Genomic DNA, 12564 nt, shown 5'->3' with positions numbered 1-12564 from the left:
AAACTAAATTCCTTTCCCATATAAGGAGTCAGTGCCACGAAAATGGCAAAGATCCTTCTCAATTGCTTTGGCTCATTTCTTGAAACAGACCGGACGTTCTCAACACTCTTGGTGCTTTAGCCAAAATAACGTGGATGGTTCGGCACAACACCATGGTTCACCTGCAAAAGCTCATACCTCTCCCAAAACAGTTCACGCATGTGTCAAAACTAAATTTCCTTCTCATTTAAACAGTCAGTGCCCCCAAAATGCTTCGTCCCTTTGGCATTGTGTAAGCACTGCAAGTCAAAATGTTTAGATGTTTTGTCACTATGGCAGAGGACCATTGAAATATCCCTCATGTCCACCTTTCAGTCTTAGCCCAGTCCTTCATTGACAATGGTTACTGTACTGTTTTTTGTCTAGCTAACAGAATACAATTGTGTATAAAACTGAAAAAAATAAATAGGATTTTAGGGTAAGAGTAGCCTCCAAGGTTTGACATCACACATTGCACTCATACTGCCAAGGAAATTGTAACCATTATCATTCACACACATAAAGTAACTTCCATACATCAGAGTAAAAAGAAAATGTATACAGCATAATATACTGTAATATAAACACACAAACAAAAAACAATGAAAATTATATGCAGCCTACAGTGCTGTAAATAAAGCTGGAGTTTCACAACTAACAGTTCTTCACTGGTCGCTGTCCTCACCCTCCTGGCCATCCACACGCTGCTGTCTGTCTGGCCACAGATTCTCGTCCACATCACAGCGTATATTCTCCCTTGCGATGCAACAATCAAAAGCTGTCCGCGTGAGAAGACCTCGTTAAGCAGACCAAGTGTGGATTTTTTTGTATGGAGATCTATGAGTGTCGAATTTGGTCAACAAAAAAAATGTAATTGCTAATTTGCTATGTGACAATTATTTGATTGAACAGAATTTTCGTAGTGGACACGTGGCATTCTGGCAACTTTGAGAAAAACTATTTTATATCAGAGTTGTGTCCAGTGTTCACACACGTATCTGCTTTCTCATTGGCTAGAAAGTTCCCACCTGATTTCGCCTTGTCCCGCCTGTCTTCTGCCTTTGCGGACATGTATTTCCATTATTAGAACGGTCAGTCAACTATCTTGTCAATATAATAGATAATCTTTGTTTGAGTTTATTGCGTACCCTGCCCTGAACCTAAGACACTGTCACTAGTCGGCTACCACCCGGTACTCTACCTACCCTTCACCTTAGAGACTGCTGCCTTATGTACATAGAGTCATTGAACATAGTCACTTTAATCATGTTAACATACTGTTTTACCCACTGTAGGTTTTCACTCCAACTCCGGTTGTAACTAACCGGATTCTTATCAACCAGCTAATTATTAGAATCAGGTGAGCTAGATTAGGGTTGGAGCAAAAACTTACAGGACGGTAGGTCTCCAGGAACAGGGTTGGAGAGCCCTGGTCTATACACACCTTTATATTAATATACTGTCCATACAGACCTTTTCTATTCATCTACTGTCCTACAGACCTTTTCTATTCATCTACTGTCCTACAGACCTTTTCTATTCATCTACTGTCCATAATGTCTATACACACCATTCACATACATATATATTTATATTCCGGACTCTGATATGTCTTAATTTCTTGTTCTTTCTTTTCTTCTTCTTGGATTATGTGTGTATTGTTATTGTATTGCTAGATATTGCTGCATTGTTGGAGCTAGAAACATTTCCCTGCACCAGTGATAACATCAGAAAAACTGTGTACACGACCAAAAAAACGTTGCTTTGGTGTACGGGTATGTGTCAAAATAGCCACTAGGTGGCAGTAGAGCTCTATATGTTAGGCAACACAGATCAGAGTATGAATTACAGTTTTTCTCAGTCGCTTTGGTGCATTTCTTAGATCAAAAGTGCAATTCTTGATACTACTTGTACAAATTCCAAATCATCTAGTCACTTGTGCACATCATTAAAGCAATTTCTTATTCCTTTGAACAAATTGCAATTGCTTTTGTACATATTGCAATTGATAATGTACAAGTGTCAGCTTTTTTCCACATTTTCAATTGCTCATGTCATGTTGATCAAAATATAGTAGATGGTTCTCTGTTGAATAGTCTTACCCCTCAAAACATCTAGGCATTAGTTCCTTGCATAAGCCATTACATGCAAAATTGTTGAACTATTTGTCATAAACTGTCAAGCATAGTTTTACACATTTCTATTAGACCTTTTGTACAAAAACGTAAATTGCTGAATCGTGCAGGTGAAATTAACCCTCACTCATGAAGGAATGTAAAGTGTTAGTTCAACCAACAATCAACCAGTTGTCTAAATTGCTCAAAGGTGCATCTCATGAAGAATCAATTGGCAAGCATATATAGACAGACCACAACACAGAGTTGCAATTTTCCAATAATGGATGGACCAGGAAACGAACAGGGTCAACAGCCAAGAGGAGGAAGAAGAGGAGCAAGGATGCGTGGTGGAAGGCAAAACAGAGGAAGAGGCAGAAGAGGACATAGGCGCATATCTGATGACATAAGGGCCACTATTGTAGACCATGTTGTCAATCATGGCCTTACAATGGCTGAGGTGCAGCCGAATATTGGGAGATCAACCGTGTCCTCAATAGTACAAACGTTTCGAAGAGAGAACAGGTATGTCCACCAATGTACAGTGCACTGTTACTGTATATAAGCAGTATACTGTATACTTCCTACAATGCTTCATATTACAGTAGTCCACTTGTATTTCACAGCATACAGAAATATACTCTATACAGATACATACTGCACCTTACATGCACCCACCTGTATGTTTTACAATAAAATGTGTGTTCGCATAGTTTTTGTCTATGTGAAAGTGTGCGATGCATCACTGCATTTTTCCACACATAGGACTGCAAGATTACCTCAAACCGGTGGCAGAGGACGCCTTTTCACACCTCAACAGGAGGAGGCTATTTGCACCATGGTCCGAGCAAACAATGCCATGAGACTCAGGGAAATACAAAGGACCATTATAGAAGACAACGATGTCTTTGAAAACATCCATACGGTTAGCATCTCAACCATCAACAGGGTGCTGCATAGAAACCAGATGAGTATGAAACAGCTGTACCGTGTACCATTCCAAAGGAATGAGGACAGAGTTAAGGAGCTACGGTACCAGTATGTACAGGTAAAACATATATCTATGTAACTACTTTACAGCAACATTTTATAGTGTTACATAGTACAGTAAGAATAAACTGCACACATTTCCATTGCTGTGGAAGGAACATGCAATATATGTACATTTTATGTCACTCTTCCTTACCAAAACAAATTCAACTGTGTGTTCTGGGATATAGCGTATAATGGAGTTGGAATCAAGTGAACCCTCTCACAACTTTGTATACGTGGATGAGGCTGGCTTCAACCTGACCAAATGCAGAAGGCGGGGTCGGAATATCATCGGTCACAGAGCTACTGTGGATTTGCCAGGCCAACGGGGAGGAAATATCACCATGTGTGCTGCTATTTCGGAGCATGGTGTCCTAACCCATATCCCCCTTTTAGGGCCATACAACACCCAGCATCTACTCAACTTTTTAGAGACTCTCTACAGGGCTCTCATTCCTGATGATGAGAGGGGTCTGTTTAGAGAGGATTTGCCAAAGTATGTGGTCATTTGTGATAATGTGAGTTTCCATCGATCAAACATCATAAGGCAATGGTTTGTGACCCACCCGAGGATGCTCATAGAATTCCTCCCACCTTATTCACCATTCCTTAACCCAATTGAGGAGTTCTTTTCAGCATGGAGGTGGAAGGTGTACGATCGTCAGCCACACACACAGATGACCCTGCTGGCTGCAATGGATGCAGCATGTGAGGACACCACAGTAGACGCCTGCAGAGGATGGATAAGGCATTCCAAAATATTCTTTCCACGTTGCATTGGAAGGGAAAATATCCGGTGTGATGTGGATGAGAATATGTGGGCTGACAGACAGGAACGTCTGGATGTGTAGAGACAGCACTAGAACAGTGCTGTGGGCAAAGTTGTGCCTTAGGGGTGGTTTCCTGTGTTTCTTTCTAATTTAGTTTTTTTTCCTTTGTGCCCCTTGGGTTGTCCAGTCTCTTTCAATCAATAACCCACATACAGTAATATGTAAATAGTACTGTTGAAATTGATATATGCCATAGAAGTGCAGCCTTGTGCATTTTCAATACAGTAACTGGCATCCAAACTGTAGCCTAAGTTTACATCAGGTAATACTGTCAAAGTACACAGTTCCATTGACAACATGCCTAAACATTTTGACAACCTTGTTCGTGAACAATGACTCAATGACTTATCATTCTGATGACACTGACATGATCATTGGTATGAATATTTACTTTTGAGAGATGTACTAAGGATTTTTAGTGACTGACTAGCTTTAGAAACATATCTATTGTATATTGCAGTTTGTACAAATTGTTCTGAGAAATGCACTTATTATTTTGCACATGTTAGGGATGATGTGAAAAATGCACCAAAGCGACTGAGAAAAACTGTAATGCTGGTCTCGGGACACAAAGGGGTGCATATTTTAGTTTTGCCCTAGCACTACACAACTAATTTGAATCAGGTGTGTAGTGCTAGGGCAAAACTAAAATGTGCACCCCTTTGTGTCCCGAGACCAGCATTAAGAAACACTGCAGTAGACAGATGCAGTAGACAGATGAGTTTTAGTTGCCTAACAACTAAAACTCTACTGCCACCTAGTGGCTGTTTTCACACACATATGAATTGTTCTTTGATTTGAGTCAAATGCGAAGTAAGACGCTCAACTCCCGCTCAAAAGCTGTCCGCGTGAGAAGACCTCGTTAAGCAGACCAAGTGTGGATTTTTTTGTATGGAGATCTATGAGTGTCGAATTTGGTCAACAACAAAAATGTAATTGCTAATTTGCTATATGACAATTATTTGATTGAACCGAAGTTTCGTAGTGGACACACGTGGCATTCTGGCAACTTTGAGAAAAAGTATTTTATATCAGAGTTGTGTCCATTGTTCACACACGTATCTGCTCTCTCATTGGCTAGAAAGTTCCCACCTGATTTCGCCTTGTCCCGCCTGTCTTCTGCCTTTGCGGACATGTAGTTCCATTATTAGAACGGTCAGTCAACTATCTTGTCAATATAATATATAATCTTTGTTTGAGTTTATTGCGTACCCTGCCCTGAACCTAAGACACTGTCACTAGTCGGCTACCACCCGGTACTCTACCTACCCTTCACCTTAGAGACTGCTGCCTTATGTACATAGAGTCATTGAACATAGTCACTTTAATCATGTTAACATACTGTTTTACCCACTGTAGGTTTTCACTCCAACTCCGGTTGTAACTAACCGGATTCTTATCAACCAGCTAATTATTAGAATCAGGTGAGCTAGATTAGGGTTGGAGCAAAAACCTACAGGACGGTAGGTCTCCAGGAACAGGGTTGGAGTGAAAACCTACAGGACGGTAGGTCTCCAGGAACAGGGTTGCACTGTATTCCCAAACAGTTGTACTAGCTCATAAGTAATAAGGTCATAACAGTCAAATGTCGTTATGCAGTTGACCAAACTATAAAGTGTTGAGCTCTGTTGAGATTTATGCCACTTTAATTGAAGAGCGCTCAATATTTTATAGGTAATTTGTGTGGAACGCTCAAAAAGTTTAGGTAGTGTCATGACGTTATCGACGTCATGACGTTCTGGTGGGTGGGTCATCTCTCTCTCAGGAAAGCTGAGTCAGCCATCTTGAATTTGCCGAGATGCGGGGTTGTTTGGGCCGCCCGTGTGGATGTGGAACACAGTTTAATTTGTTTTAATTTGTTTGCAATGCGCACTTTTATGCTGCCCGCTTGAAACCACCACCACCTCCGTTTTTATCATTAGTCTTATTGCCCTCGTTTTCTTAAGCGCCATCTTATCATCACCTCTGATTTGGTAAGTAACTGTTTTTTTTTCATTTTTTTTTTTCAATTGAATTTCGATAGTCTTAAATGTGGAACTGGGAATACATTTGTACAATGTGCACAGTGAATATTTGTTGTAAATAGTGTAAAAATCCAAGTAATTGTAACTTTAGAAGTTGTTAAATATGTGATAAATACGTTACGTTACTTCATCTTACAACGGTGTAACGTTATCAGCATGTTTCCTGGATGAACTACATTTCCCATAATGCATGTTTGCCCGGGACATTGACGGTGGAGGAAGGTCCATGAGTTTTCGCTGTTCGCCGGTAATGCAAGTGCGTACTGTGATTATACTTATTTCAATAAGTGTCTGCCTTACACAGTAAATATTTTACGTTATCGAGCTGTGTGTACGTGTGTGCTAGCGTGAAACGAACAATGCTAAACAACATAATGTGAGTGTGTTATCATTATGCTAACCAGGCCTGTGTATTTCTTCCTAGGCTCAAGTGTGTGGTTGTGAGATCATCTCGAAATCCTTTTAACATTTCAGGTAGGATGTATTATGAAATAGTGTTACTAATGTAATACATTGCTAAAACCAAGTATAGAGTGTATTTGTTATAATTCATTGGTATTAGATTTAAAAGGTGATCGAATAGCTCCTGATTTGTAATGTCATTAATGCATTTCTTTTGAAGCAATGTTTTTAAAAAATGTACAAGTGAATAGGTTGGTTTACTTTTAAGTTTAAATTTCCCACGTATCTCGTTAAAGTTTTGACCAATGAGCTAACTTGTTAAGTTGTGGCCAATGGGAGAGTGGACTGGTTGCCGGGAAAGAAAAGGGAGGGAAAAGTTGAAAGAAGGGAGAGGAGAGACGTTAGTGGGGTTGGTGAAGGAAAAACGACCAAAGGAAACGATAAAGAGAGAACAAAACCATACCTACAGAGTTTTTTTAAGGGAAATCCTGATTTTATTTCTATAAGAGAGTGTTTATTATTTAGTTAAGAAAGACCAAGTGGAGACTGAAGCTGCCGTCGCATTGTGGAGACATTCGACATCCTAGAGGTTAGCCTAGCATCGTGCAAGACTTGGAGAGAATTGCTTGTGACGATCAGTTCGGGTTTCCAACAGATGTCTGTTGCTGCTACCGAGTACTGGCTGCATTGGTAGCTGTGTTCGCGGTGGATCTTGTGAGGACACCTGCACGGAACTACTATATTTTGCTGAGGCATTATCTACAAGTAGTGAGTAACTACAAATGTGGGGTGGACTTCGGGACTTTATGTATGTCGTCATTTTTTTTATGAGCTCCAACGCGCGCCCAGGGTTTAAGCAAGCTTGCAAATAATTTGGACATGGGGTTGTGGAAAAATCATTGGGGTTTATAATTTGTATTTCTTTTGATGTGATACATTGAACATTTGATTAATATAGATCTTGAACCTTATGTCTGTTGTATTGGTGGAGTCATTTACTGTTTAAGTTTCATTTAATGCATGGGAAAGCATATCCTTACAACAATAACCAAGTCTATAATCATTCTATCTGAAGTTAATACCCTATTTGTCATTCACCCTAGCAAGTTTACAATAGGGATTCTTATTGGAGATGTCCTTCTCACCTAATATCCCATGCTGTTCAGATATTCTAAATAAGGTAATATGTGAGAGTCAAATTCGAGCCTGGTGAGAGGGTTACACTAATAATTGGTTTTATTTTATGTGTTTCCACAGTCATTCTTTTGCTATTTCTCTAAATGTTTTTATCTCAACTGTGGGGTCAACAGTTGATCACTTGAACCCTTTATTAATACTTTGTTAAATACAAAGAACAACAACAGAAATAGCAGATCTATAAGCACACAACTTTGATGCTTTGCTTGTTAATAACTAACTTGCTTATCTTTTAACATTTTCATTTTCACTATAATTAGTGTACAATGAATGTTTTTGATATTTGTGTAATTATTATTGTAATGGATATTTTTTGTCCATGTAGGAACAACGTGATGTAAATATGAGACGGGCCCTCGTCCTTCGTGCACTTCCTGTGTACCTGCGTGAAGATGCCTCCAAGTTTTTCAGGACCTGTAATGTAAGTGTACTGGCCTCACTATCAATCCCTTTGCTTAGCTATTCAGTCAGCTTAAACATGACATCACTCAAAGAACTCTAGGAGAACCAGAGGGGCATTCCAGAAAGCAGGTTATGTGAAAACCATCAGTATAGCCAATTGTATTTTTTCCAACAACGTAATTTCAAAGTCTGTGTTTCTAGTTTGTCGCCGCATTGAGTATGAGAAAATGTTTTTATATTTCATTTTCAGCCGATTTTAAATAAAACAAAATTGCCTAAAATAAAACATTGAACAACATTCAACCACTTCCTTAAAGGCTAATATAAAATAAAGTGATGTTAAATTCAAAATGAAAAGACTACTGCATCTGAAACTCTGTCAGTGATTTATATAACAGCCGCAGCCAGAAAATGTCTGCTTCCTGTTTTCTCCCGTTGCCATGGTGAATAACCGTATCGGAGCTCCATTGATGATGGCTTTTTACTAGTCGTCAGGCACAAGCTCAACTCCGAGTTAACGTACTCTGAGTCAACTTACCTAACTCAGATCAGCTGTTCTGTAACTGAAAACTCAGTTTCACTTCACGGGGTAAGTCAACTCTGAGTTCAGGGTTAGGCTCAGTTTGTTGAACCTCCTTTCTGGAATAGCCCCCAGAACCTGTTTATGAAGTTTCCTTGAGTTGTTATTCTGAAAACTGACATGTAGAAATTACATAAATGAAAAGGTAAGTATAAAGAATTCCACTAAACAAAAAGTATGCTTACAGGTAGGTGTGAAACTAACATAAAATAATAAGCATGTGTAAAGAAAATAGTTTAAACATGTAGCTTAGTTGCAGTCTAAATGCAAAGTGACCGTAATGTCTAGACATCATTAGCATGATTTGTATCCTTGAGGGGCTGAACTCATTTTTGTATTATTTGTGTTTTATAGTCAGCAGATGGTCCAGACCTCACTGACACTCCGGTGGCTCTCCTGACAGTTGTCACTGATGATACTACTGATGCGGCCCTCTTCAGCCCTGAGAGCATCTGTATTGTCGTGGAAGATGAAATACTTGTGAGTGGTCCCACAAACCTGGCTGACTCATTTCTCCTGCTCTTTGGGTATGTCTATGCACTAGACCTACAGTACCCAAAGAATCTTGAGCTTACATTCACATTTATCCAAAAAGTTGTGATGTGTCTTGAGGACAACAAACCACTGAAAGGCCGTCTACTGACACTGAAGAATGATTTGTTCAATGAGTGAATCACTCAGAATGGACTATTTGTTGAGCTGAGTATTGAGGATGTTTTTAGTTTTTTTCCCCTCTTTACAAATGTAATAATTTGCCTCTTCTACCTCATGTTTAATATGTTACACTGTTTGCCTCTTCTACCTCAGATTTAATACATTGATTGTTAATAGATAAATATCACAACATTGACGTATTGCCAAGCCCAAGTTTTTGTACTGTACTTGTGGGAAACGACTGTTGAATTCATGCACTATACATGTTTAATGTTGTGTGACCTAATGCTTACCTTGATGTTGCCAGTTGAAGTACGGCACAGTAGAAACCAGTACTTTTATTTGAATGTTTTATTTAAAAAAAGTGAGTTGCAGCCTTCAAGGTACAGTAAGTGCCAAAACGTTTTAAATGGCTCCACATTCTAATAGTTGTCATTGCTGTTGAGGATGGATTATAATTAGAATCTTATTGAATTTTATCATGAAGCCTTTGTGAGTTTTTATCATAATGTTTACTGAATAGTGTGATATGGAGACCCAAAATACTGAATCTACCCTCTGTAGCAATGACCACTATCAGAATATGGAACTATTAACACTTAATGTACTTTAAAACACATTTTGTTTTTATGGAGTAATTTCCTTTTCCTTTTTTGTTTTAATTTATGACAAGCACTTTGTTTTGACTGAGCTCCTTTTGATTCGTGCCTTTTTAAAAGCACATTGTGTTGAATAAAAAAAAAGTTAAATTGTCACTGTGGTGTCACTTTCATGTTTTCTAACATTATTCGCTGATTATAATTGTGTAATGGACCGACATCAGTATTTCAGTTTAGAATTAATTTTGTTTGCATGTCCCACATTATGAGTTGAAGAATATTGAAAATTTTGAGTGTATTTCACACATTATGAGTTGAAGAATATTTAATATTTTGAGTGTATTTCCCACATTTATGAGTTGAAGAATATTTAATATTTTGAGTGTATTTCCCACATTATATGAGTTGAAAAATATTGAAAATTTTGAGTGTATTTCCCACATTATGAGTTGAAAAATATTGAAAATTTTGAGTGAATTACTCCCTAATTATAAGTTGAGGAATATCAATATTTATAAGATAACATTGAGATAATTTAAGGCAACTGTAAATATAATTTTTATTTTATGTAAACTTAAAACATTTAAAAACATCACTAAAATATTTTTGTGTAATCTGTTACAAAATAATTTTTGAGTTATGTGAACTTATTAGGGTTTACAGTGTGGAGAGCCCTGGTCTATACACACCTTTCTATTAATATACTGTCCATACAGACCTTTTCTATTCATCTACTGTCCATAATGTCTATACACACCATTCACATACATATATATTTATATTCCGGACTCTGATATGTCTTAATTTCTTGTTCTTTCTTTTCTTCTTCTTGGATTATGTGTGTATTGTTATTGTATTGCTAGATATTGCTGCATTGTTGGAGCTAGAAACATAAGCATTTCCCTGCACCAGTGATAACATCAGAAAAACTGTGTACACGACCAAAAAACGTTGCTTTGGTGTACGAGTATGTGTTAAAACAGCCACTAGGTGGCAGTAGAGCTCTACTTGTTAGGCAACACAGATCAGAGGATGAATTAACATGTTTTTGCAGAACTCTCATGCCAACTATCAAACTGTCATGTACTTCCGGGTACATTCAAATCACACTACATTCAAAAGTACATAGACTGAACTCCTTGTCTTCCTAAAGAGGATAGCAACCATAGGAACTCCCAAGGAACCGCAACCATAGGAACTCCCAAGGAACCGCAACCATAGGAACTCCCAAGGAACCATAACCATAGGAACTCCCAAGGAACCACAACCATAGGAACTCCCAAGGAACCACAACCAGGGTACATTTTAGAAGGGGTGAGGGGGAGTTAGTGAGAAAGAGGGAGGATAAAGTTTGAGAGAGAGAGAGAGAGAGCCACACATCTTGCAATTCACACTCTCACAATATATGCTAACTAATAAAATAATATCTCTAACTAATAAAAGGTTACACAGACAGTCTCAGTTCTTGCTGTATAGCAGGGAACTAACGGCAGTTCCCTGACCTGCTGTGCAGACTAGGAGGCTTCCAGACATTAGAGAGTTCCAGAAACAGTAATTAGTGCCACAGCAGCAGTGGCAATTAAGATTGATTCATGCGTCACTGCTGACATATGCTTGTCACCGCGACACATTAATGTCGTCCATAATGACGATTTATTTATCTCCGGCAGGGCAGCAGAGCGGACGAAGACAGGACGCCACAAACAAATAGACATGGCTATCTGTTGGCTTGCTGCAGAAGTTAGGATGCACTCGACTAAGAGTCATGTTTGGGGAGTGAGGTGAGAGCCTTAAAAGTTCTCTTGGTTATGGGTAATTATCACTAATAGGTCTACCCTTTTAGTGTGTGTGCACGCTTGTTTGTGCACGTGTGTGTCATGCATGTAGGCCTGTGTGTGTGTATTATGACATAACTAATGAAACAAGCAATGATGCTAAATACAGTACTGACTTTAAAAAAATAGCTTTATTCATCCTAATGGCACAAATACATGTTATGTGAAACTTTCATAAAAACGAAAAGCATATTTATACAAATTCAATAACATAAAATAAATGTAATAATGATCCATTCCTTCTCGAGTTTATGAGTGCTGGATCATGGCATGTGTGTGTGCAAGGAAGGCCAAAAGGTCAAGGTATGAGGGAAGGCCAAAAGGTTAAGGTATGAGGGAAGGCCAAAAGGTCAAGGTATGAGGGAAGGCCAAAAGGTCAAGGTATGAGGGAAGGCCAAAAGGTCAAGGTATGAGGGAAGGCCAAAAGGTCAAGGTATGAGGGAAGGCCAAAAGGTCAAGGTATGAGGGAAGGCCAAAAGGTCAAGGTATGAGGGAAGGCCAAAAGGTCAAGGTATGAGGGAAGGCCAAAAGGTCAAGGTATGAGGGAAGGCCAAAAGGTTAAGGTATGAGGGAAGGCCAAAAGGTTAAGGTATGAGGGAAGGCCAAAAGGTCAAGGTATGAGGGAAGGCCAAAAGGTCAAGGTATGAGGGAAGGCCAAAAGGTCAAGGTATGAGGGAAGGCCAAAAGGTTAAGGTATGAGGGAAGGCCAAAAGGTCAAGGTATGAGGGAAGGCCAAAAGGTCAAGGTATGAGGGAAGGCCAAAAGGTCAAGGTATGAGGGAAGGCCAAAAGGTTAAGGTATGAGGGAAGGCCAAAAGGTTAAGGTATGAGGGAAGGCCAAAAGGTCAAGGTATGAGGGAAGGCCAAAAGGTTAAGGT

General features: G+C 39.0%; 1 long non-coding RNA gene across 4 annotated transcripts; it reads left to right on the top strand.

The window, feature by feature from the left end:
• The first annotated feature begins 6001 nt into the window (after positions 1-6001).
• Positions 6002-10008, top strand: LOC311146558. 4 transcript variants are annotated; one of them, XR_014614694.1, is made up of 4 exons: positions 6002-6274; positions 6443-6492; positions 7943-8038; positions 8954-10008. It is a non-coding gene; the product is annotated as an uncharacterized lncRNA (long non-coding RNA). The 4 variants fall into 4 exon arrangements; XR_014614695.1 differs by having other exon boundaries at positions 6002-6283; XR_014614696.1 differs by lacking the exons at positions 6002-6274; positions 6443-6492 and adding an exon at positions 7094-7188.
• Positions 10009-12564: the final 2556 nt, after the last annotated feature.

Source organism: Coregonus lavaretus (genome assembly GCF_964263955.1).
Source record: "Coregonus lavaretus genome assembly, chromosome: 19".
NCBI classification, from domain to species: domain Eukaryota; kingdom Metazoa; phylum Chordata; class Actinopteri; order Salmoniformes; family Salmonidae; genus Coregonus; species Coregonus lavaretus.
Note: the sequence above shows the minus strand (reverse complement) of the source record. Positions and strands in the feature narration are given on the sequence as shown.